This window comes from Cnephaeus nilssonii (assembly GCF_951640355.1).
Source record: "Cnephaeus nilssonii genome assembly, chromosome: 16".
NCBI lineage: Eukaryota > Metazoa > Chordata > Mammalia > Chiroptera > Vespertilionidae > Cnephaeus > Cnephaeus nilssonii.
The window spans coordinates 34,925,821-34,943,844 of NC_137087.1; the positions used below are offsets into that span (position 1 = coordinate 34,925,821).

An 18,024-nucleotide genomic window follows, 5' to 3' on the forward strand; every position below is an offset into this window, starting at 1 on the left:
GATCAGAGTGTCCTGAGGGGGACAGTCGCAGCAGCTCAGGATTACTTCCTGGACCGTAATTCTCGTCCACATCGTACCATCAGGAAGGTGAGGCTGCGGAGCTGAATCCAAGAAGAGCAAGAGCTTCACCGTAAGTGCCATAAAGGAAAAGGAAGCAGACCGCCCAGAGAAGCCTTGACGTGAACAGAGGTGGAGACCTGTAACCTCCCTTAGGAGTCCAGATCAGGGTTCAGATTTGCCGCGAAATGCTTTCTCATAGACATCCTGGCTCTCCCCAGCTTCAAGCTGATTATGTGAGCTAATGTAGGTAAAGCACATCCTACCCACTTGGCAAAGCCAGCTTTTAAAATCGCTGTTATTGCCGAAACCGGTTTGGCTCAGTGGATAGAGCGTCGGCCTGCGGACTGAAAGGTCCTGGGTTCGATTCCGGTCAAGGGCATGTACCTTGGTTGTGGGCACATCCCCAGTAGGGGGCGTGCAGGAGGCACCTGATCGATGTTTCTCTCTCATTGATGTTTCTAGCTCTCTATTCCTCTCCCTTCCTCTCTGTAAAAATTCAATAAAATATTTTTAAAAAAAATCGCTGTTATTATTTCTGCCTTCCAGTTCAGAGCAAGTTTTCCCCTTGCACCTGGGGTATCCAGAGAGCACAGGAAAATAGTGGGTGATGGTGAAGGTGAAGGTGAACTGGAAGGTGAACGTGAACGTGAAGGTGAAGGTCACTGCCGGCCTGGTCCTGCTGGGCTGCCACAGAGAGAAATCAGAAGCCCCGCCCTTCACTGCAGGACTGGCCCTCGCTCGGCACTGAGGAGAGCAGAACCTTGCCTGGTTCCTTTCTGCCCATGGCAGCTGTGGTCAAAGGGCCACTGTTCCCAGAGGACCAGTGTGTTTAAGCCTCTGGGAACAATGGCCCTTGTTGATCTTCTGTGCTCCGGCTGAATAAGGTCACTGACTGTTTTCAACCTTAGCCACAATCAATAGCTTTGCCTTTTATTGGGCAGTGTTGGCAGTGGTATGTTTGTTTTCTGATGTCATTGTTATGCTCAGGTGAGACTGAAAAGGTCAGTGAGTGAGCCATCTTTTACAGATCCCGTTCAGAACTTACTAATACCGCACAATATACCAGGCATTTCATGGGCGAGGTTCTCAAACTTCTGGAGCTTAATATTGCAGATTTCCAGGCCTCAAAAAGTCTGATTCAGTAAGCTGTGGGGGTGGGAACCTGTAATATAACCACCCACAGGTGTTCCTGATACAGGTGACCAGGGGTACACCCTGTGAAACACTGCCACAGAATGACAGTAAACTAAACAAAAAACTAGCCTCTCCTTGACATTTTACATTCTATCTCCTTGAAATGTACTCTTCCCTAGCAATTACAAAGTAAACATCTGGTACATACTGAAACAAGAGATCAACCTAATTCTGAAAGAAAAACAGTCCCTGTTGTAAAGCCCATTTATAGATATGGTAAGCCTGTGAATAAATTTAAGATTTATGTGTATAAAAAATTTACATTTTATTTATTTATTTTAAAATATATTTTTATTGATTTCAGAGAGAGGAAGGGAGAGGGAGAAAGTTAAAAACATCAATGATGAGAGAGAATCACTGATCGGCTGCCTCCTGCACACCCCCTAATGGGGATCGAGCCCGCAACCTGGGCATGTGCCCTTGACCGGAATCAAGCCCAAGACCCTTCAGTCTTCAGGCTACCACTCTATCCACTAAGCCAAACCCGCTAGGACAACAATTTACATGTTAGTCGCCAAAAAAGAGTGGCTGATCACAAGGTATTTGTTATATCAAAGCACATTAAATGTAACTATTCAACCTTTTATTTGGATAAGCTTTGCTAATTTTTCAATGTTTCTTACTTTATCCTCAAGAAAGAATATCTTATCTTACCATCTGATCACTCGCAGCAGACTGGTGTGCAAACTAAGGCATAACAAGTTTACACAATGTGTCTAAAGATCAAGACAAGAACCTAAACATCCAGAGTGCTATGCCTCTGTCTGCTAGATGAGAAATGGCCAACAGGTTTCATGGCACGTGGCGGTTCAGACAGACCAGCAGGCCAGAAGCAGCTGCCTAAAGTGCAACACTGAGAAGCCAGCCAGGGGAAGGGAGTGGTGGCCGACCAGCAGTGTCTGCCACGAGCACAGGTGCACACATACACTAGCCATGCTGCCTCCCCGAGTATGGAGAAGCACTTAAAATATTTACAAATAACACTACTTTCACTCGACAAATACAATTCAGTGTCTACTATACGCCAGACACTAAGCTAGGTCCTGGGATACACTGCTGAGGTGTAAGTACTACCAATGGGATGGCCGTGATACAATAAGGCCGTCTCTCACCTAAGGCTTTACCTGACAAAACAGAATTAAGGGGAGAACAGGAAAACAACAGAAGTCAACAAAGGTTTTAAAAGGAGGGAGGAAAGTGGAAGGGAAGGCCATTTCCTGAGAAACAGAAACCGAGCCACCAGGCCGATCACAGAGGGAGGAGGACTGGGGAGCGCTAGGAAAGGCACCAGGTCACCGGGGACTTGGAGGTTGTGAGACTGTGATTTCAATTTAAAACCATGGGAAGTTATGGAAGAGCTGGGTGGTGTAGGTTGGTTTGTTTTGTTTTTCTGAGGGGAAGGAGTGTGAGTTACCAGGTTTGTGTTTCATCAAGAGAATGGAAGAGTCACAATGAACATAGGGAGCGACTGCAGTCACCCAAGTGACGAGCCAGGCGGGTGGCAGGGAGACAGGGAGAAGTGGTGGGTGCAAGATCCCTTTAAAAGCAGAATCCACAGTGACTTGGTTTGGCAAAGCATATAGGGGATGACAGAAAGAGCAGACCAAGGTGCAGCTCTGATTAACGTGCTTAGGATACACTCAAGTGAAACTCTACAAGGCAGCTGGACCAGCCAGGGCTGGAGACCTTAAGAGAGGTTTAAGATTTGAAAATTGGAGGATCGCAGGAAGGGGAGATGATAAGACCAAAAACACTATTCCTATATCTTCTGCTTTCCAATCTAGTTAAATTTTATCATAGTTATTGCTACACCTGTAAAGACTTATTCCAGCGGAGGCATTATCATATAACTCTTTGATTTTCTAAATTAAAGTACTTACTGCAATTTTTTACCTCCCATAATAACTTAACTCAAGCAACTAAAAAACTCCTATTGAAAATTTTGTAAAGATTTTGCATGTTACTGCCTTAAGTGTGGCACATCAATATAACTTCATCTTTCTTTAGGAATTTAGTATCTTACATTAATTCTGCCATGATCTCGAGTCCTCCCCTCTTCTCCCCCACCCTCAACCCGCTCCCCCAGAAAGTCCCTGGCTGTGTGAAAGAAGACCGAGCTTGGCTTGCTACCTCATCTGTCATACTCTCAGTGCCCAGGGCAGTTGTGAGTTGCCCTACTTGGAGGCAAGGCCAGGAGATGGGGCCAAGATCCTTGAAACCATAATAAAGATGCTGGCCCCTGGCTAAGCCACCCACTCTCTGAGGTTTTGTGAAAGAAAGGCTTGTTTTAAATTCAATCAAGAGAAGCAGGGTGGAGCCTCCAAAAGTCATGACTAGACCCAAATTGTAGGACTCATCCACTTAAAAAAAGCACTTGGATTCCTGGACTGATGTTTTCTTTTCTGCTAAAAAGCACATCTCCTAGGAAGAAAGCACTAACATTGGCAGTTACTTCACTTCAAGAGAGTTTCTGATTGTTTCTTGCCAACAGGGATTAACAGGAAAAGCTCAAGGCGCTGGCTCCCAGAGGTGGAAGAGTCTACGTGTCCCACACCTTGGCCTAAAATCACCCGGGCGGACACGGTCCTTCTTCTTACAGTCCTGCCAGGGCCACCACCACTAACATCAGGTTCTCAAGGCATAGCTTGAAGTTCCAGCAACCAGATCAGACCTGGTGGGAAAGAAAAGTAAAGGTAACCCCACCCTAGGACTTCCACTTTTCATTCTTCAAAGACTTGTGTGGCATACGAGAAGAGTATGTAAACAAAATTCCTCAGCTTCTATGTGTGAAAAATAGCCGGAAGTACAATTATTGTTCTCCTTAAAATTATTTTTAAAAATTCAAAAAGATCTGACCTGCATTTGTGTTTATTTACAGATCACTGTTTTGAAGTGCTGCCATTCATTTAATTCTTAAGATATCTGTTTAAGAACAGATTATGAGAAACCTAGAGATTAAAATAAAGGAAAAAAAACTAGGATTTCTATGATACCACCAATCTGGGCTTAGAGCAGAAAATATGCATATTTGTCTATTAAAAAAAAAAAAAGAGGTCAAGGCAGTGAGAATTTATGAGTAACATGAGTCAAAGTAAAAGCAAAGTGCCATAAAGAAAAGTTTGTGAGAAAACAGCAAAGCTATATATGTAATATTTAAAATGTATAAAGTTACGTATTACATATAATATGTATATTATATGTGTATATGTTACATATATTTTATAAAATATAAAAAGCTATATGTTATCTATAAATTACACGTTACAATATATATTTTTCAGAAAGTCCCAATTTTTCTTTGTTAATTAATTTTTATCTTTCAGCAACCATTCATGCAGGGGTTTTGGTTATTGTAACGTAATGAGAATTGCAAAAAAAAAAAATGTTTTCTAATCTCCCAGTTTTTATGGTTTTTAACATAAAAGGCAGCACAGGGGAATAACGTTAGCACCCGAACTATCTTGGAGACCGAATGTTGACGTTCTGCAGAGCAGTGAGCATTTCCAGACAAACTTAGATTTTTCCATTACCTTACGCTCAGCTGGAAACCCCGCCTGCAGCAAAGCTGGCAGCCTGGCTTCCGAGCCACTCTGCAGTCTGCGGCTGCGTTTCACATCCCGGGGATCGTGGGGAAGAGGACAGCGGGGCGGGAGGCGCTGCACTTCAGCACGTCCACACCACAGGCCTGGGCTGGCCCTCAGTCAAGTTATTTTTAAAAGCCGAGATGAGTAGATACATCTAGTTGTTAAAAACTATCAACCGGTTCAGAGTAAAAAGCAAACCTGAGAGTAAAGCAGAAAACAATCCCACTGGTCGTAGGGAAAGGAGTTTCTGTAGGGACTGACCTGCTTCCCAGCGAAGCCCTGAAGCCAAGTGTGACTAATGCTCACGTGTAGAGGAGGCAGGCGGAGAGAATACTCTGGGATGTGTACGTTCTGACACACTTACTTCTCAAACGCCTGCTGTCCTCACACATGCTGACATAACTGGTAGGAAAGTATAACAGCAACATCAGGTAACAGGTACTGAATGCCAGGAGTGTCTGGAGTGCTCTATTGTCCTCATTTCACAGGGAAGGAAACGGAAGCGGTGACTTTGGTACCCAGGTCACGCAGGGAGGCACAGAGCAGATGAACCAGGGCCTGCTCTCACAAACCCCATCCCAAACATAGGAAGCCAGAGCTCCGGACAAGGTATTTCTGCACCCACCCACCTAAGTGCTCTATTAACCACGGCCCTATCTTGCTTCAGGGAAGGAAAGCGGGTTTGAGGGCCTTCCTCACTTCCCCCACATGTGTTTCCCTCTCAAAGATAGATTTTTCAGCTGCAACTAAGTTTCTTTTTTGCTCACATTCAGTTTTTTCCTTAAGAGAAAGTTTAAATCAAAAGCTTTTGCTGAAAAGCTAAGAACAGACAATGTGTTAGGTCTCACTGCAAAGTCCAAGAGAACCAAAATAGATCGTTGGTGTAACAGTCAACTGAAATACCATCTTGGCGTTTCAGAGGGCGAAATGCTTTGAAGATGTGAATAAACAGGGGAAACAGAAAGTATGTGCAGGGCCCAGGCTGATGCCAGGAGTGCTCGCTGCACACAGCATCCTGGTTACAGAAGCTCAGTCCAAACACGCCATGAACCCCAGGGAACGGGGCGTGCTACAAACACCTTCTCATCTGCAAATGTGAAATGTGGGCCCTTTAATTTCACTGATGTGTTCCATCTATTGAAACTACCATCCTCTTCTATTTGGAGCTGGTAAATAATTGGGATAAGTGATTGTCTGAAAGAAAGGAAAAAGAAGCAAAATGAACGTCGCCTTGGTGGATGCTGCGGTGCTAAGGAGAAAATGGCAGCCTGTCCCATATCCATAAAGTCAAGGAAAGGGGACATGACTAGCTCTGAGGATGACAAGGCAGTATTTCACCGAAGCACATGCAGAACACCAGTCCCTTCCCCCAGAGGACAGCTTGGTAATAGTAAAGGGAACTGCAGGCCCCTGCCCCTGGCACACTTGAAATCCCTAGCACTGAGGAGCACAGAGAGACCATCCCCAACCGTGCTTTCGAAGTGACTTCTCCTCCCGGGTTTCTGTAGGCAGTGATCTCTGAAAGAGGCACTGGCGTGTCCCCTGGTTGGTTGGATGACATGGAAGAAGCCCAAATGATTTTCTTTCTTTTGTTTCTGCTTCCAAAAAGGGTTGGTTGCTCAAAACAAAACAAAACAAAACAAGCACAGCACTCTGTAGCAACGAACAGAAGGCACAGCCACTGCAGTGAAACCCATGGCGACGGGGTTTTATAAGCAGATCCTAACAGACTCTGCTTAGAACACACAGAACTTGCACTGCATCCCTTACACCGCCTAAGAACTCATAAAGCAGACATTTTTATCCTCATTTTACAGATAAAAAAATAACTTGAACTTCTCTTTAATGAAATGTTGTTTCCACCCCAAAGTGGGTATCACAGCTCAGAAATGAACCCAACAGAGGCCCCTTGTGACAGGAACCTGCCAGTGGACACAGACGAGAGCACTCTGGTTTACTGAGTAGGTTCACTCACTCAGAGAAGACTGAAGTAGAAAGGAGGTACAGGAGGGCTATTCGCTGTTTCTGATGAACCAAACACATCACAACGTTTGAAGCTGGCTGATTCAATACCAAAAATACAACTCTACTTAAGAATCAGTGATTTGTGCCCAAAAACATTTCAGGAGTAAGAGGGCGCTTTTGAAGAAGTGCAGGTCAGCCCTAACCGGTTTGGCTCACTGGATAGAGCATCAGCCTGCGGACTGAAGGGTCCCAGGTTCAATTCCGGTCAAGGGCATGTACCTTGGTTGCCGGCACATCCCCAGTAGGGGATGTGCAGGAGGCAGCTGATTGATGTTTCTCTCTCATTGATGTTTCTAACTCTCTATCCCTCTCCCTTCTTCTCTGTAAAAAATCAATAAAATGTATTTAAAAAAAAAAAAAGAAGTGCAGGTCATACCACTCATTGGCTGAATATGCTGCCCTTATTTATTTTTATTTTTTTTAGAAAGAGTAGAAGGGAGGAGGAGAGACACACAGAGAAATATCGATGTGAGAGAGGCACATCAATCTGGTTGCCTCCTGCATGCGTCCCAACCAGAGCCAGGTATCGAGCCTGCAACCGAGATACGTGCCCTTGAACAGAATCAAACCCAGAACCCTTCAGTCCGCAGGCCGACACTATCCACTAACTCAAACCAGCGAGGGCTATGCTTCCCTTTTTATAAAACATGTAGATTGAGGTACAGTAGCATTTGTCTCCTACTTACATGCAAAAGAAATGACACGTTCAAGATGCCAGGAACCAATGAAAAACAAGAAGAGTTCCCAGGATTATTTTCTCCACACAGCCTCGGCTCAGTGAGAGTCTCTCTATGCCATCTATTATCTCAGAAGCACCACAACTTTTCAAAGAAAACCACCACCAAAAGAGGATCATGCAGGAAGTTCAACAGGAAGTAATTTTGAAATTGACTGGAGACAGTCTATGAAAACCAAATTAAAAATTAATATGCCATTAACTTGGATTGTGTGACATTCCAGCTGAGTGGAGTTCAAGTTCACCTCTGACTCTTTTCCAAGAAAAGGAAACCATACACACTCATAATTATAAGGCAGGGTACATATTTTAAGACCTGTGTCTTTTATTGTTTTAAGTGTATTGCTTATAAGCAAATAGATTGCTTAATTACTAATTCCTCTCTATTTTTCCCCATTACGGAAAAACCTAGCAAATGCAGACATCTTTGGTGAGCTAATAATGGTCTCTCCAGGCACCAGTGAAGCAACCACAGTGCTGATTCCTTTATCTAATCTGTGTGTGGCTGACAAACTAATTATCCTAAAGCCGTGGTCGGCCACAAGCAGCTCTTTGGCCCCTTGAGTGTGGCTCTTCCACAAAATACCACGGCCTGGGCGAGTCTATTTTGAAGAAGTGGCGTTAGAAGAAGTTTAAGTTTACAAAATTTGGCTCTCAAAAGAAATTTCAATCGTTGTACTGTTGATATTTGGCTCTGTTGACTAATGAGTTTGCCGACCACTGTCCTAAAGCATTGCTTTTATCAGCTTTACATACCCCTCCTCCAACACATCCAGCCCTAACCTTATTTCCTACTGCCCTTCCTTCCCAGCCCTCCACTCCTGCCGGACTCATGTACTACCTAACCCTGAACAGTGTTCTTGACTTACAAAGGCCACTCTCCCACCTGAAATGCTCATCAACCCAGGAGGCCATCCTACTGTACGACTCAGGTTGGCCACCTGCTTCTCTAACCCTCCTCCTCAGCCTCCTTTGACAACTTTTACCTCTGCCTAAACCCTAAATGGATACCCATCTCCCAGGATCCTGCCTCTGTTCCTTTCTTCATCCAAGAACTAGGAGTTTGTGAGGGAGTGATGAAGGCAGCCCTGTCTACGCCAGAAATGTCAAGATTATCTTTGGCCATGGCTCCTTGGAGAATTGGCTGGTTCTATGGCTGGAGCAGGAAATGTACAAGATGAGCCTGAACTATCCAACTTGGTCAGTCACAGATACCTACACATAACAATGGGAGCATGTCAAAGGGCTTGGGAGCCAACTGAAAGAGCTCTCAATTCGAGCAACAAAATAAATAATGTGGTATTACATTATAACCCAAAGCATAAATTAAATACCCATAAATCCATGCTGATATCATTGACTGAATGAATGAAGAAATGAATTCTACAAATCCATGTAGAATTCAAAATAATTTATGTAGACATTTCACTCTCAAGAAGGTGGTGCATAACTCCCTCCATCTCATGTGTGGGCTACCTAGTGACTTCCTTCCAAAGAGCAGAGTACGGAAAGGGAGAATAAAAAGAAATTTCAGCGGTGAAACTTGAAAATGTTCCAGATCAGTATCAACAAGAACAAGTCATGTTGACACTACGTACTGCAGATATGATGAAAATGGTGCTTCATTTCTAAAGTCTTCTTGATAAAAACCCACATCTCCAACATAATCATGAAAACACCATCAGCCAAATCCCAACTGAGGGACATTCTACAAAATACCTGTCTAGTACTCAGAACTACCAAGGTCATCAAAAACAAGTAATGTCTGAGAAACAGCCATAGTCTAAGAGTCTAACAGTCTAAGGAGATAAGATGCATCAATATTGGTTCTTTAGTTATGACAAATGCGCCATACTAATGTAAGATGTTAACAGTAGAGAAAACTGGGAACAAAGGAAGTCTGTACCATTTTCATAACTTTTTTCTAAATCTAAAACTAGTCTAAAATTAAAAGTTTATTTTAAAAAATTATCATTGGCTCTTCTATCTCTTACTCCACACCTAGGCTGTAATCCAAAATATCTCTGTTGCCTCCTCTCCCATTTCCTCGGCCACTGCCCTCCCTAGTCTTTGTATTCTCCAATTCATTCTCCACAGTTGCCAGAGTAAGCTTTCTAACATGCAAATCTGAGACCTTCCTGATAAAAACCCTTCAACCGCTTCCTCTTACCTAGATCAAAGTTGGCGAACGTTTTCTATATAGACTCAAACAGTATATATTTTAAGCCCTACAAGCTTACTCTGCCATTAAAGCTCCAAATATGCCATGTACAATATGGAAATACACAAATGTGGCTGTGTTCTTTATTAAAAAAACAGGCAGAGGACTGGATTTGGGCCATAGGCAATACACAGTATCCCAACCCCTGACCTAGAGAATCAAGTCCAAACTCCTTTGACGGACACTGAACCTTCTCTCCAGATGAGCCCTCCTTCCTTTGGCTAAGTTCTTTGCTGCCACATGGATGTACTCCCTTCTTCCCCTTCACTTAGAAGAGTTGGGGTCCCTCCTCTATGAAGTGTCTTCATATCATTTCACATCAAAATAATTCTCCCGTATCACAACTCATAGCATATCTGGACTTCTAATGCATTGGACACAACATAAGCTAAAATGTTTAAAAAATCATCATATAGCCCTGGCTGGTGGCTCAGTTGGTTGGAGTGTCATCCCGTGCACCAAAAGATCGAGGGTTCCATTTCTGTTCAGGGCACATACTTGGGTTACAGGTTGGATCCCTGGTTGGGCCATGTACAGGAGGCAACCTATTTATGTTTCTCTCACATTGATGTTTCTCTCTCTCATTCTCTCCCTTCCTCTCTCTGAAAATCAATAAAAAACATCCTCAAATGAGGATTAAAAAAATAGTAATTTTCTAAAATCATATTATCATTTAATTTTGTATATTTGTCTTTGTTTGTTCTTTCCAATCAATTCTGTTACAGGATTCCAGGACAGGAGGAATAGGGAAACTGAGACAGGAAAGTTAAAACAAGGCCAAACAGTGTGGGCAATTAGCAGCCAGCTTGTAACTAACAAACCATTATCTTCCTCAGCCAAGGACAGGAGAGAAAATGGTTAAAAAACCTCCCTAATGAGACAGTGCAGAAGGAGAGTGGGGAAGGGGAAAGGGGGGAAAAGGGAACAGTTTTACTCCCTAAGCAGGGAAGCAAGCAGTCTCAAGACTTGGCACGATAAAGCTGCCAGGTGCTGCTCATGATTTCTGGGAAGGCCACACGAAGTAAAAAGGGACCTTAGAATTAATCTGTACCAGAATATTCACAGAGGAATTTTGAGACCTACAGACAGGAGGGTACATAACACCTCAGACCCCTAGCCAACTTGCTCTTCAGATTAGCTGAGAGCCTGTCTGTGCTTCATAAGCCAGACGTATAGGTTTGCTTGCTTGCTTTGCTTTTTCAATAAAGGTGCATGCTTTAATTGCTTTAATCAATTGGCTTTTCACAATGCAGTCAAGGTATCTCGTATAAATTAATTTATATGAGAAAACAAGGATTGAGGTTGGGGACAGCCCTCTCCCATGGCTCAGGGGGCTGTCCTGTCTGGTAACACCTCTCTGGTGTTGGTGAGAGGTGCCTATACCAGAACTACTACATCCTGAATGTTCTAAGAACTTCATGACATGTTAATAGGTATAGCCTTTAAAATGAAGTATTTTATATTCAACTAAGTGTGAGGAATTCTGGGTTCAACTAAGTTAAGCAGCTTTCTTTGTCACAGGAATTTTCAAAGCCTTCATTGTACATTGTGAATTTCCTTTAAAAGGAACATATTATTCAGTAATTCTCAAATCTGGCCATGGAATTTTTTCACATTTTTAGCATCTGTGTCCTGCAGAACAGTTAGGGAATTGTTGAAATTAAGCATCAGTTAAGAAATTGTTAAAATTAAGCATACTCCTACAAGGCAGACTGAAAATCCTAGTTCTTTCTACTTATCACTGTGGTAGACTGAATAATGGTCCCCTAAAAGATACCCGTGTCCTAAATCCTGGAATCTGTGAATGTTACCTTATATGGCAAAAAAAAAGAGGATTTTGCAGGTATGATTAAGTTAAGGATCTTGATTAGGAGGGGCCCTAAATGTCCTTATAAATGAGAGGCAGAGGGTGATCTATACAAGATAGAAGAAAATGCAATGTGACCAGGAGGCAGAGACTGAAATAATGCAGCCACACGCCAAGGAATGTTGGCGGCCACCATAAACTAGCAGAGGCAAGGAGCAGCTTCTCTCCCAGAACCTCCAGAGGGAGCACAGCCCTACCAACACCTTGGTTTCAGCCCAATGAAACTGACTTGGGATTTCTGGCCAGGAGAACTGAAAGAAAATAAATTTGTGTTGTTTAAGTCACCAAGTGTGTGGTACTTTGCTACAACAGCCTTAGGAAACTAAGACAGCCACAATGCCAATCATGGCATAGTGTTTTTTTGCTGGCATTAAATATTCTGAAATGAAGTCAAATTAGCCTTGTCCACAATTAGGCCACAATTAGCCTTGGCTAGTGCGGTTTCATCATCCACTTAAGGGAAACAGTATAAGTCAGCGGTTAGGACTCTGGACCTGCACTAAACCACCTGGGTTCAAATGCCAGCTCTAACATTTACAAGTTAACTGCAGGACCTTGGTCAAGGTGTTTATCCTGTGACTTAATTGCCTCATCTAGAAAATGTGGCTATATTCATAGTCTTACTTTTGGATTAGACGAGATCATGTATAAAAAGCATTTAATTCCTGATATGCAATAAGCACTCAGTAAATGAAAACTACAGTTATTATATTATAGTATTATTGCTATTTAAAGGCCAAAAAAATCCACTTTTGCCCCAAGCTAAATCTTATATTCTTTTATTCTCAGTTTATTTTATTATTATTATTATTATTATTATTATTATTATTTTTAATCCTCATCCAAGGATGGAGAATATTTTTTCCACTGATTTTTTAGAGAGAGTGGAAGGAAGGGAGAGAGAGAGAAACACCCATGTGAGAGAGACACATTGATTGGTTGCCTCCCGCTCTCGCCCCAACTGGGGTCTGGGGATTGAACTTGCAACCGAGGTATGTGCCCTTGACTGGGAATCAAACCCGAGACCGTTCGTTCGGTCTAAGGGCCAATGCTCTTAACACTGAGCCAGGGCTATTCTCAGTTTAAGACCATACATCTTTACCCAGTTTCTAGCTTAGGATTTTTAAATGACCTCAGCAAGGTAAGGCAGATGGAAAAGTTCATGCTTGCCTCTTTGAATCACAGCTTTTAGGAATCTGACTTGATTAGATATGACAGCTAACAGCTCTAAGACATGCGCTTAATATCATGCATTAAACTCACATCGCTCAGTGAAAGGCCTAGAGCTACTCTTCTTGCATGGGTTCTCTGTGTTAGTTAGGTCAAAGTGCCAACAAAGGTCTATCTTCTTAATTACTCCACTGCTGAGGCTCCATTTGTTAGTCTTCATCTTAATGCTTGGTTATGCTCAGAGCAACAGAAGAAATTATTCTGATAGGTCCCAATACAAGAATGGCACAAGGTCCCTGAAACCAGCAAAGGAGATGAAGGATCTTGGTATAATGTACCAAGACGCCTGCCATCTCTTGGTCTGTCCTCATCTATTACTATTCTCCGTGGACAACCTCAGTGCTACTTGCTCCACATCCTACAGCATAGCCAGCCTACGTGATAATTAAACAGCTACATACAACATAACCGATCATAAATATTGGGTCACCATTGGTCACAAGGTGTGTGAGACTCAGAGCTTTGAGTCCTAAAGACTTTAAGAGCCTTCTACTAAAATGGAGGTATCCTTAGGAAAGTTAGTATTTTGAGTCTTTATTAGGACTCAGTAGTGTCAAAGAGCAAAGGTAAGATTGACATAAGAAGGTAGGACAATTCTGAAAAAGGATATGGAAAAAAGCATACAATTTTCACTCTTCTTTTGGGTGTCACAATCAAGAATTATGAAGAAAACACAGGCTCAAATAACCTAATCTATCTATTCTCTAGAATCCTGGTGGCGTATGATGGGCCATAAAGACTAGCATTTGCATGAGATTCCAGTAGATACAACAAGAAAAATGATCACCATCTCTTTAGGACACTGGCACTAAGAACCTCCAACAAAGGTTTTGAAAAAAAAGTCACCTCACCCTCTGGAGCTGTCCCAAGTAGATAGAGCACCCTCTAACAGAGCATCAGAGACAGATGACAGATGGACAGAGATCTCCCTCACTTCAACAAGAGTCACAACCACCAGAGTTGTCAGGTCATATAAGACAAGGATAAAAAAGAGTGACATCACACAGCCAACAAATTTCCCACCCACCTGACCCCTAGATGCCAGTCCAAGTCAGTCTGCCATGTGAGGAGTGGCCAGGAGACAGCTGGGGAGAGATCGACTCTAAGGACTAGGACTGAAAGAACTGGAAAGGTCTTGAATCATCATGCAGAGGGAAGCAGGGACTAAGCCAGGAGCACGGACAGTAGGGGTCTCAGAGCACAGCTGGTGGGAGTTCAGAATCTCTACACAGATTACTGTACCATTGGCTGTACAACCCCAGACAAGTTACCATAGAAACTACCCCAATTAAGGGGCTGTGGAAGAAAACAAACCCCAAAAAGTCACACCTCTGGCCATATTCAAGAAATAGAGATAATAAAAAAAGATGGCGACCGGCAGGAAGGTAGGGAGAGAGAGAGTGTGAGTGAGGAACCCATAGAGGAGAGTGTAGATGTGTGTGGTGTGTGTGTGTGTATGAGATAGGGTCAGTTAGATTCTGAAGGTCTTCCTAGGGGCTCCCGAACAGGGCAGCCCTAGACGGCGGAGCCCCGCGCACAAAGCGGACACTTCTCGGCGGCTGGTGCGGACGCAGAGACCACGCCATCTTGGGAAACAGAGCTGCCCGAGACTCGGATCCTGGCTTCTGACACAAACCAGGACCCTGCAGCCACTGGGGACAGAGAACTGCTATCACAGCTTCAGACAAACAAACAAGAATCCAGACTTCCCGGCAGATTTCCGTGAGTCAAAGAGCCTATCCCCTCCTCGCAGGCGCTGATAGCGCCATAGTAACTGATAGACCCGCCCCTCCCCCAAGCTGCTGAGCGCCCACAGGCGCACGGAAAGCGCCATAGTAACTGATAGACGCGCCCCTCGCCCAAGCTGCTCACAGGCGCGCGCACAGACAGCGTCATAGTAACTGATAGACCCGCCCCTGGCCCAAGCTGCCAAGCTTTGCGCAGGGACGCGCTCCCTCTTAGGGAATTTGGCGCGCGCTCGCGCACGGGACAGAAGCAGCTCCCCGTCGGGGAAATCTGTCAGTGCGCACAGAGGGCTCCCCTTCGGGGAATTTGGGGGAATTTGGCTCGCGGGGCACAGCTCCCCCTTCGGAGATTCTTAAAAGCGTGCACAGAGGGGCTTCCCTTTGGGGAATTTGGCGCGCAGGACGGACTCCGCCCCCCTTCTGGGACTTTGGGAGAGTGCACTGAGCCGGCTCACCTTCAGGTTTTTAAGAATGTGCGCTCTAGCCGGTTTGGCTCAGTAGAGAGAGCACACACAGGACGCAGCCCCACTTCAGGGAATTTGGCACGCCGGACACAGCTGCCTGGGATCCCTGACTCACAGCGCATTCACACTAAGAGCCAGCGACCCCAATTGTTGGTGCGTGCACACACAGGGACCCTGATTCTCAACGAGAAACCGCACAAGGCAACAGAGACTTTGACACTCGAGTTTTGGTGCAGACACAGGGAAACTCTGACTCCTGGCACATGCTAAGGATCTCATTCTCGGCACATACCAACAGTGTGGGGCAGACAGGGCCCCTGATTCTAAATGTGCACACGAGACCACACGGAACACTGGGGACACTGATCCTGGGCAAGTTTGGTTCCCACCAACCAAAGACAGTCACACGTCCTAGTGTCAGAGCACTTCAGTGAAACTAGGGTGGAGCGAAGTCCCCACAGCACACGACCCAGGTCCACGCAAACAGAAGCTTGAGCTTTCTGGTAATAGCCAGAATGGGGAAACGAAATAACTCACAGAGGAAAGAAAATGTGGAGTCGCCAAGAAAGGAAATTAGTGAAAATGAAGCTTGCAACATGACCGAAAAGGAGTTCAGAGTAATGGTCATGGAATTTATACATCGGATGGATGAGAAAATCAACAACTTATGCAAGAATCAGGAAGAAATGAAAAGTGATATAGCTACAATCAAAAACACCATGGAAAGTTTCAACAGTAGATTACAAGAAGCAGAGGACCGAATTAGTGAGTTAGAAGATCAGGTACAGAAACAAGCTCAAGCTGAACAGCAATTGGAGAAAAAAATTAAAAAGCAGGAGGAAAGCCTAAGGGAGCTTCGGGACAACATGAAACGAAGTAACATGCGTATAATAGGGCTGCCAGAAGGACAAGAAGAGCAGCAGGGATTAGAAAATCTATTTGAAGAAATAATGACAGAAAACTTCCCGGATATGGGAAAGATAAAAGTTACGCAAGTAAAGAGAGTCCCAAGCAGGATCAACCCCAAAAGACCCACACCAAGACATGTCATAATTTCAATGGCAAATATAAATGATAAAGAGAGAATCCTAAAGGCGGCAAGAGAGAGACAGAGAGTTACCTACAAAGGAACACCCATCAGATTGTCAAATGATTACTCATCAGAAACACAACAAGCTAGAAGTGAATGGAAGGAGGTATACAAAGTGTTGCAAAGCAAAGGACTGAATCCAAGAATACTATATCCAGCAAGACTATCAATCAAAATTGAAGGGGAAATCAGGAGCTTTGCAGACAAAAAAAGCCTCAGGGAGTTTATCACCACCAAACCAGCAATGCAAGAATTGCTAAAGGGAATTCTGTAAAAAGAAGAAATAAACAGGTAAGAAGGAATACAGACACAAAAATAGATATGACTGCAAACAAATACCTTTCAGTAATAACTTTAAATGTAAACGGACTAAATGCTCCAATCAAAAGACATCGAGTAGCTGAATGGATAAAAAAACACGACCCATATATATGCTGTCTACAAGAGACCCACCTCAGAACAAGAGACTCACACAGATTGAAAGTGAAGGGATGGAAAAATATCTTTCAGGCAAATGGAAATGAAAAAAAAGCTGGGGTAGCAATACTTATATCTGACAAAATAGACCTCAAAGTAAATGCCATAACAAGAGATAAGGAAGGCCACTTCATAATACTAAAGGGAGAAATCCAACAAGAAGAAATAATTCTGGTAAACATATACGCTCCCAATATAGGAGCACCCAAATACATAAAAAAACTCCTGGAGGATATCAAGGGAGAGATTAATAGCAACACAATCATAGTAGGAGACTTTAATACCCCACTATCACCACTGGACAAATCCTCTAAACAAAAAATCAGCAAAGAAACAGCAATCCTAAATGACTCACTAGACCAGATGGAATTAATTGACATCTTCAGAACATTTCACCCAAAAGCCACAGAATATACATTCTTCTCAAGTGCACATGGGTCATTTTCAAAGATAGACCATATGCTGGGTCACAGGCAAAGTCTCTTCAAATTCAAGAAGATAGAAATTATATCAAGCATCTTCTCAGATCACAGTGGCATAAAACTGGAAATCAACTACAATAAAAACAATCCAAAGAAATCAAACACATGGAGACTAAACAGCATGCTATTAAACAAGGACTGGGTCACCAGAGAGATCAAGGAAGAAATAAAAAACATCATGGCAACAAATGACAATGAAAACACAACAATCCAAAATCTATGGGACACAGCGAAAGCAGTCTTGAGAGGGAAGTTCATAGCTCTACAGGCCTATTGCAAAAAACAAGAAACAATGGTAATAAATTACTTAACCCTACAACTCAAAGAGCTAGAAAAAGAGCAGCAAGAAAAGCCCAGTGCAACCAGAAGGAAGGAAATAACAAAGATCAGAGTGGAGATAATTGACATAGAGACCAAAGAAACAATACATAAGATCAACAAAACCAAGAGCTGGTTCTTTGAAAGAATAAACAAGATTGATGGACCTCTAGCCAGGCTCACCAAGAAGCAAAAAGAGAGGACCCAAATAAACAAAATCAGAAATGAAAGAGGTGAAATAACAACAGACCCCGCTGAGATACAAAGGATTGTTACAAAATACTACAAACAACTCTATTCCAACAAACTGGACAACCTGGAGGAAATGGACATATTCCTAGAAAAATATAACCTTCCAAATATCAATCAAGAAGAATCTAAACAGCTCAATAGGCCAATAACTATGGACGGAATTGAAGCAGTCATCAAAAATATTCTGGCAAACAAAAGCCCGGGGCCTGATGGCTTCACAGAAGAGTTTTACCAAACATTCAAGGAAGAACTAAAACCTATCCTCCTCAGACTATTCCA

The 18,024-nt window shown here is 43.3% G+C and overlaps 1 protein-coding gene across 4 annotated transcripts in view; it reads right to left on the reverse strand.

The window, feature by feature from the left end:
• SGMS1 (sphingomyelin synthase 1) overlaps positions 1–18,024 on the reverse strand; it is a 253,701-nt gene that overhangs the window by 166,563 nt on the left and 69,114 nt on the right. Inside the window, exon 3 of one of the 4 annotated variants that reach the window (XM_079793326.1) lies at positions 3,809–3,925. The exons of the other annotated variants lie outside the window; for them this stretch is intronic. The gene's annotated coding sequence lies outside the window, so the exon portion shown is untranslated. The remainder of the gene's footprint in view (positions 1–3,808; positions 3,926–18,024) is intronic. 4 annotated transcript variants of the gene reach the window in all.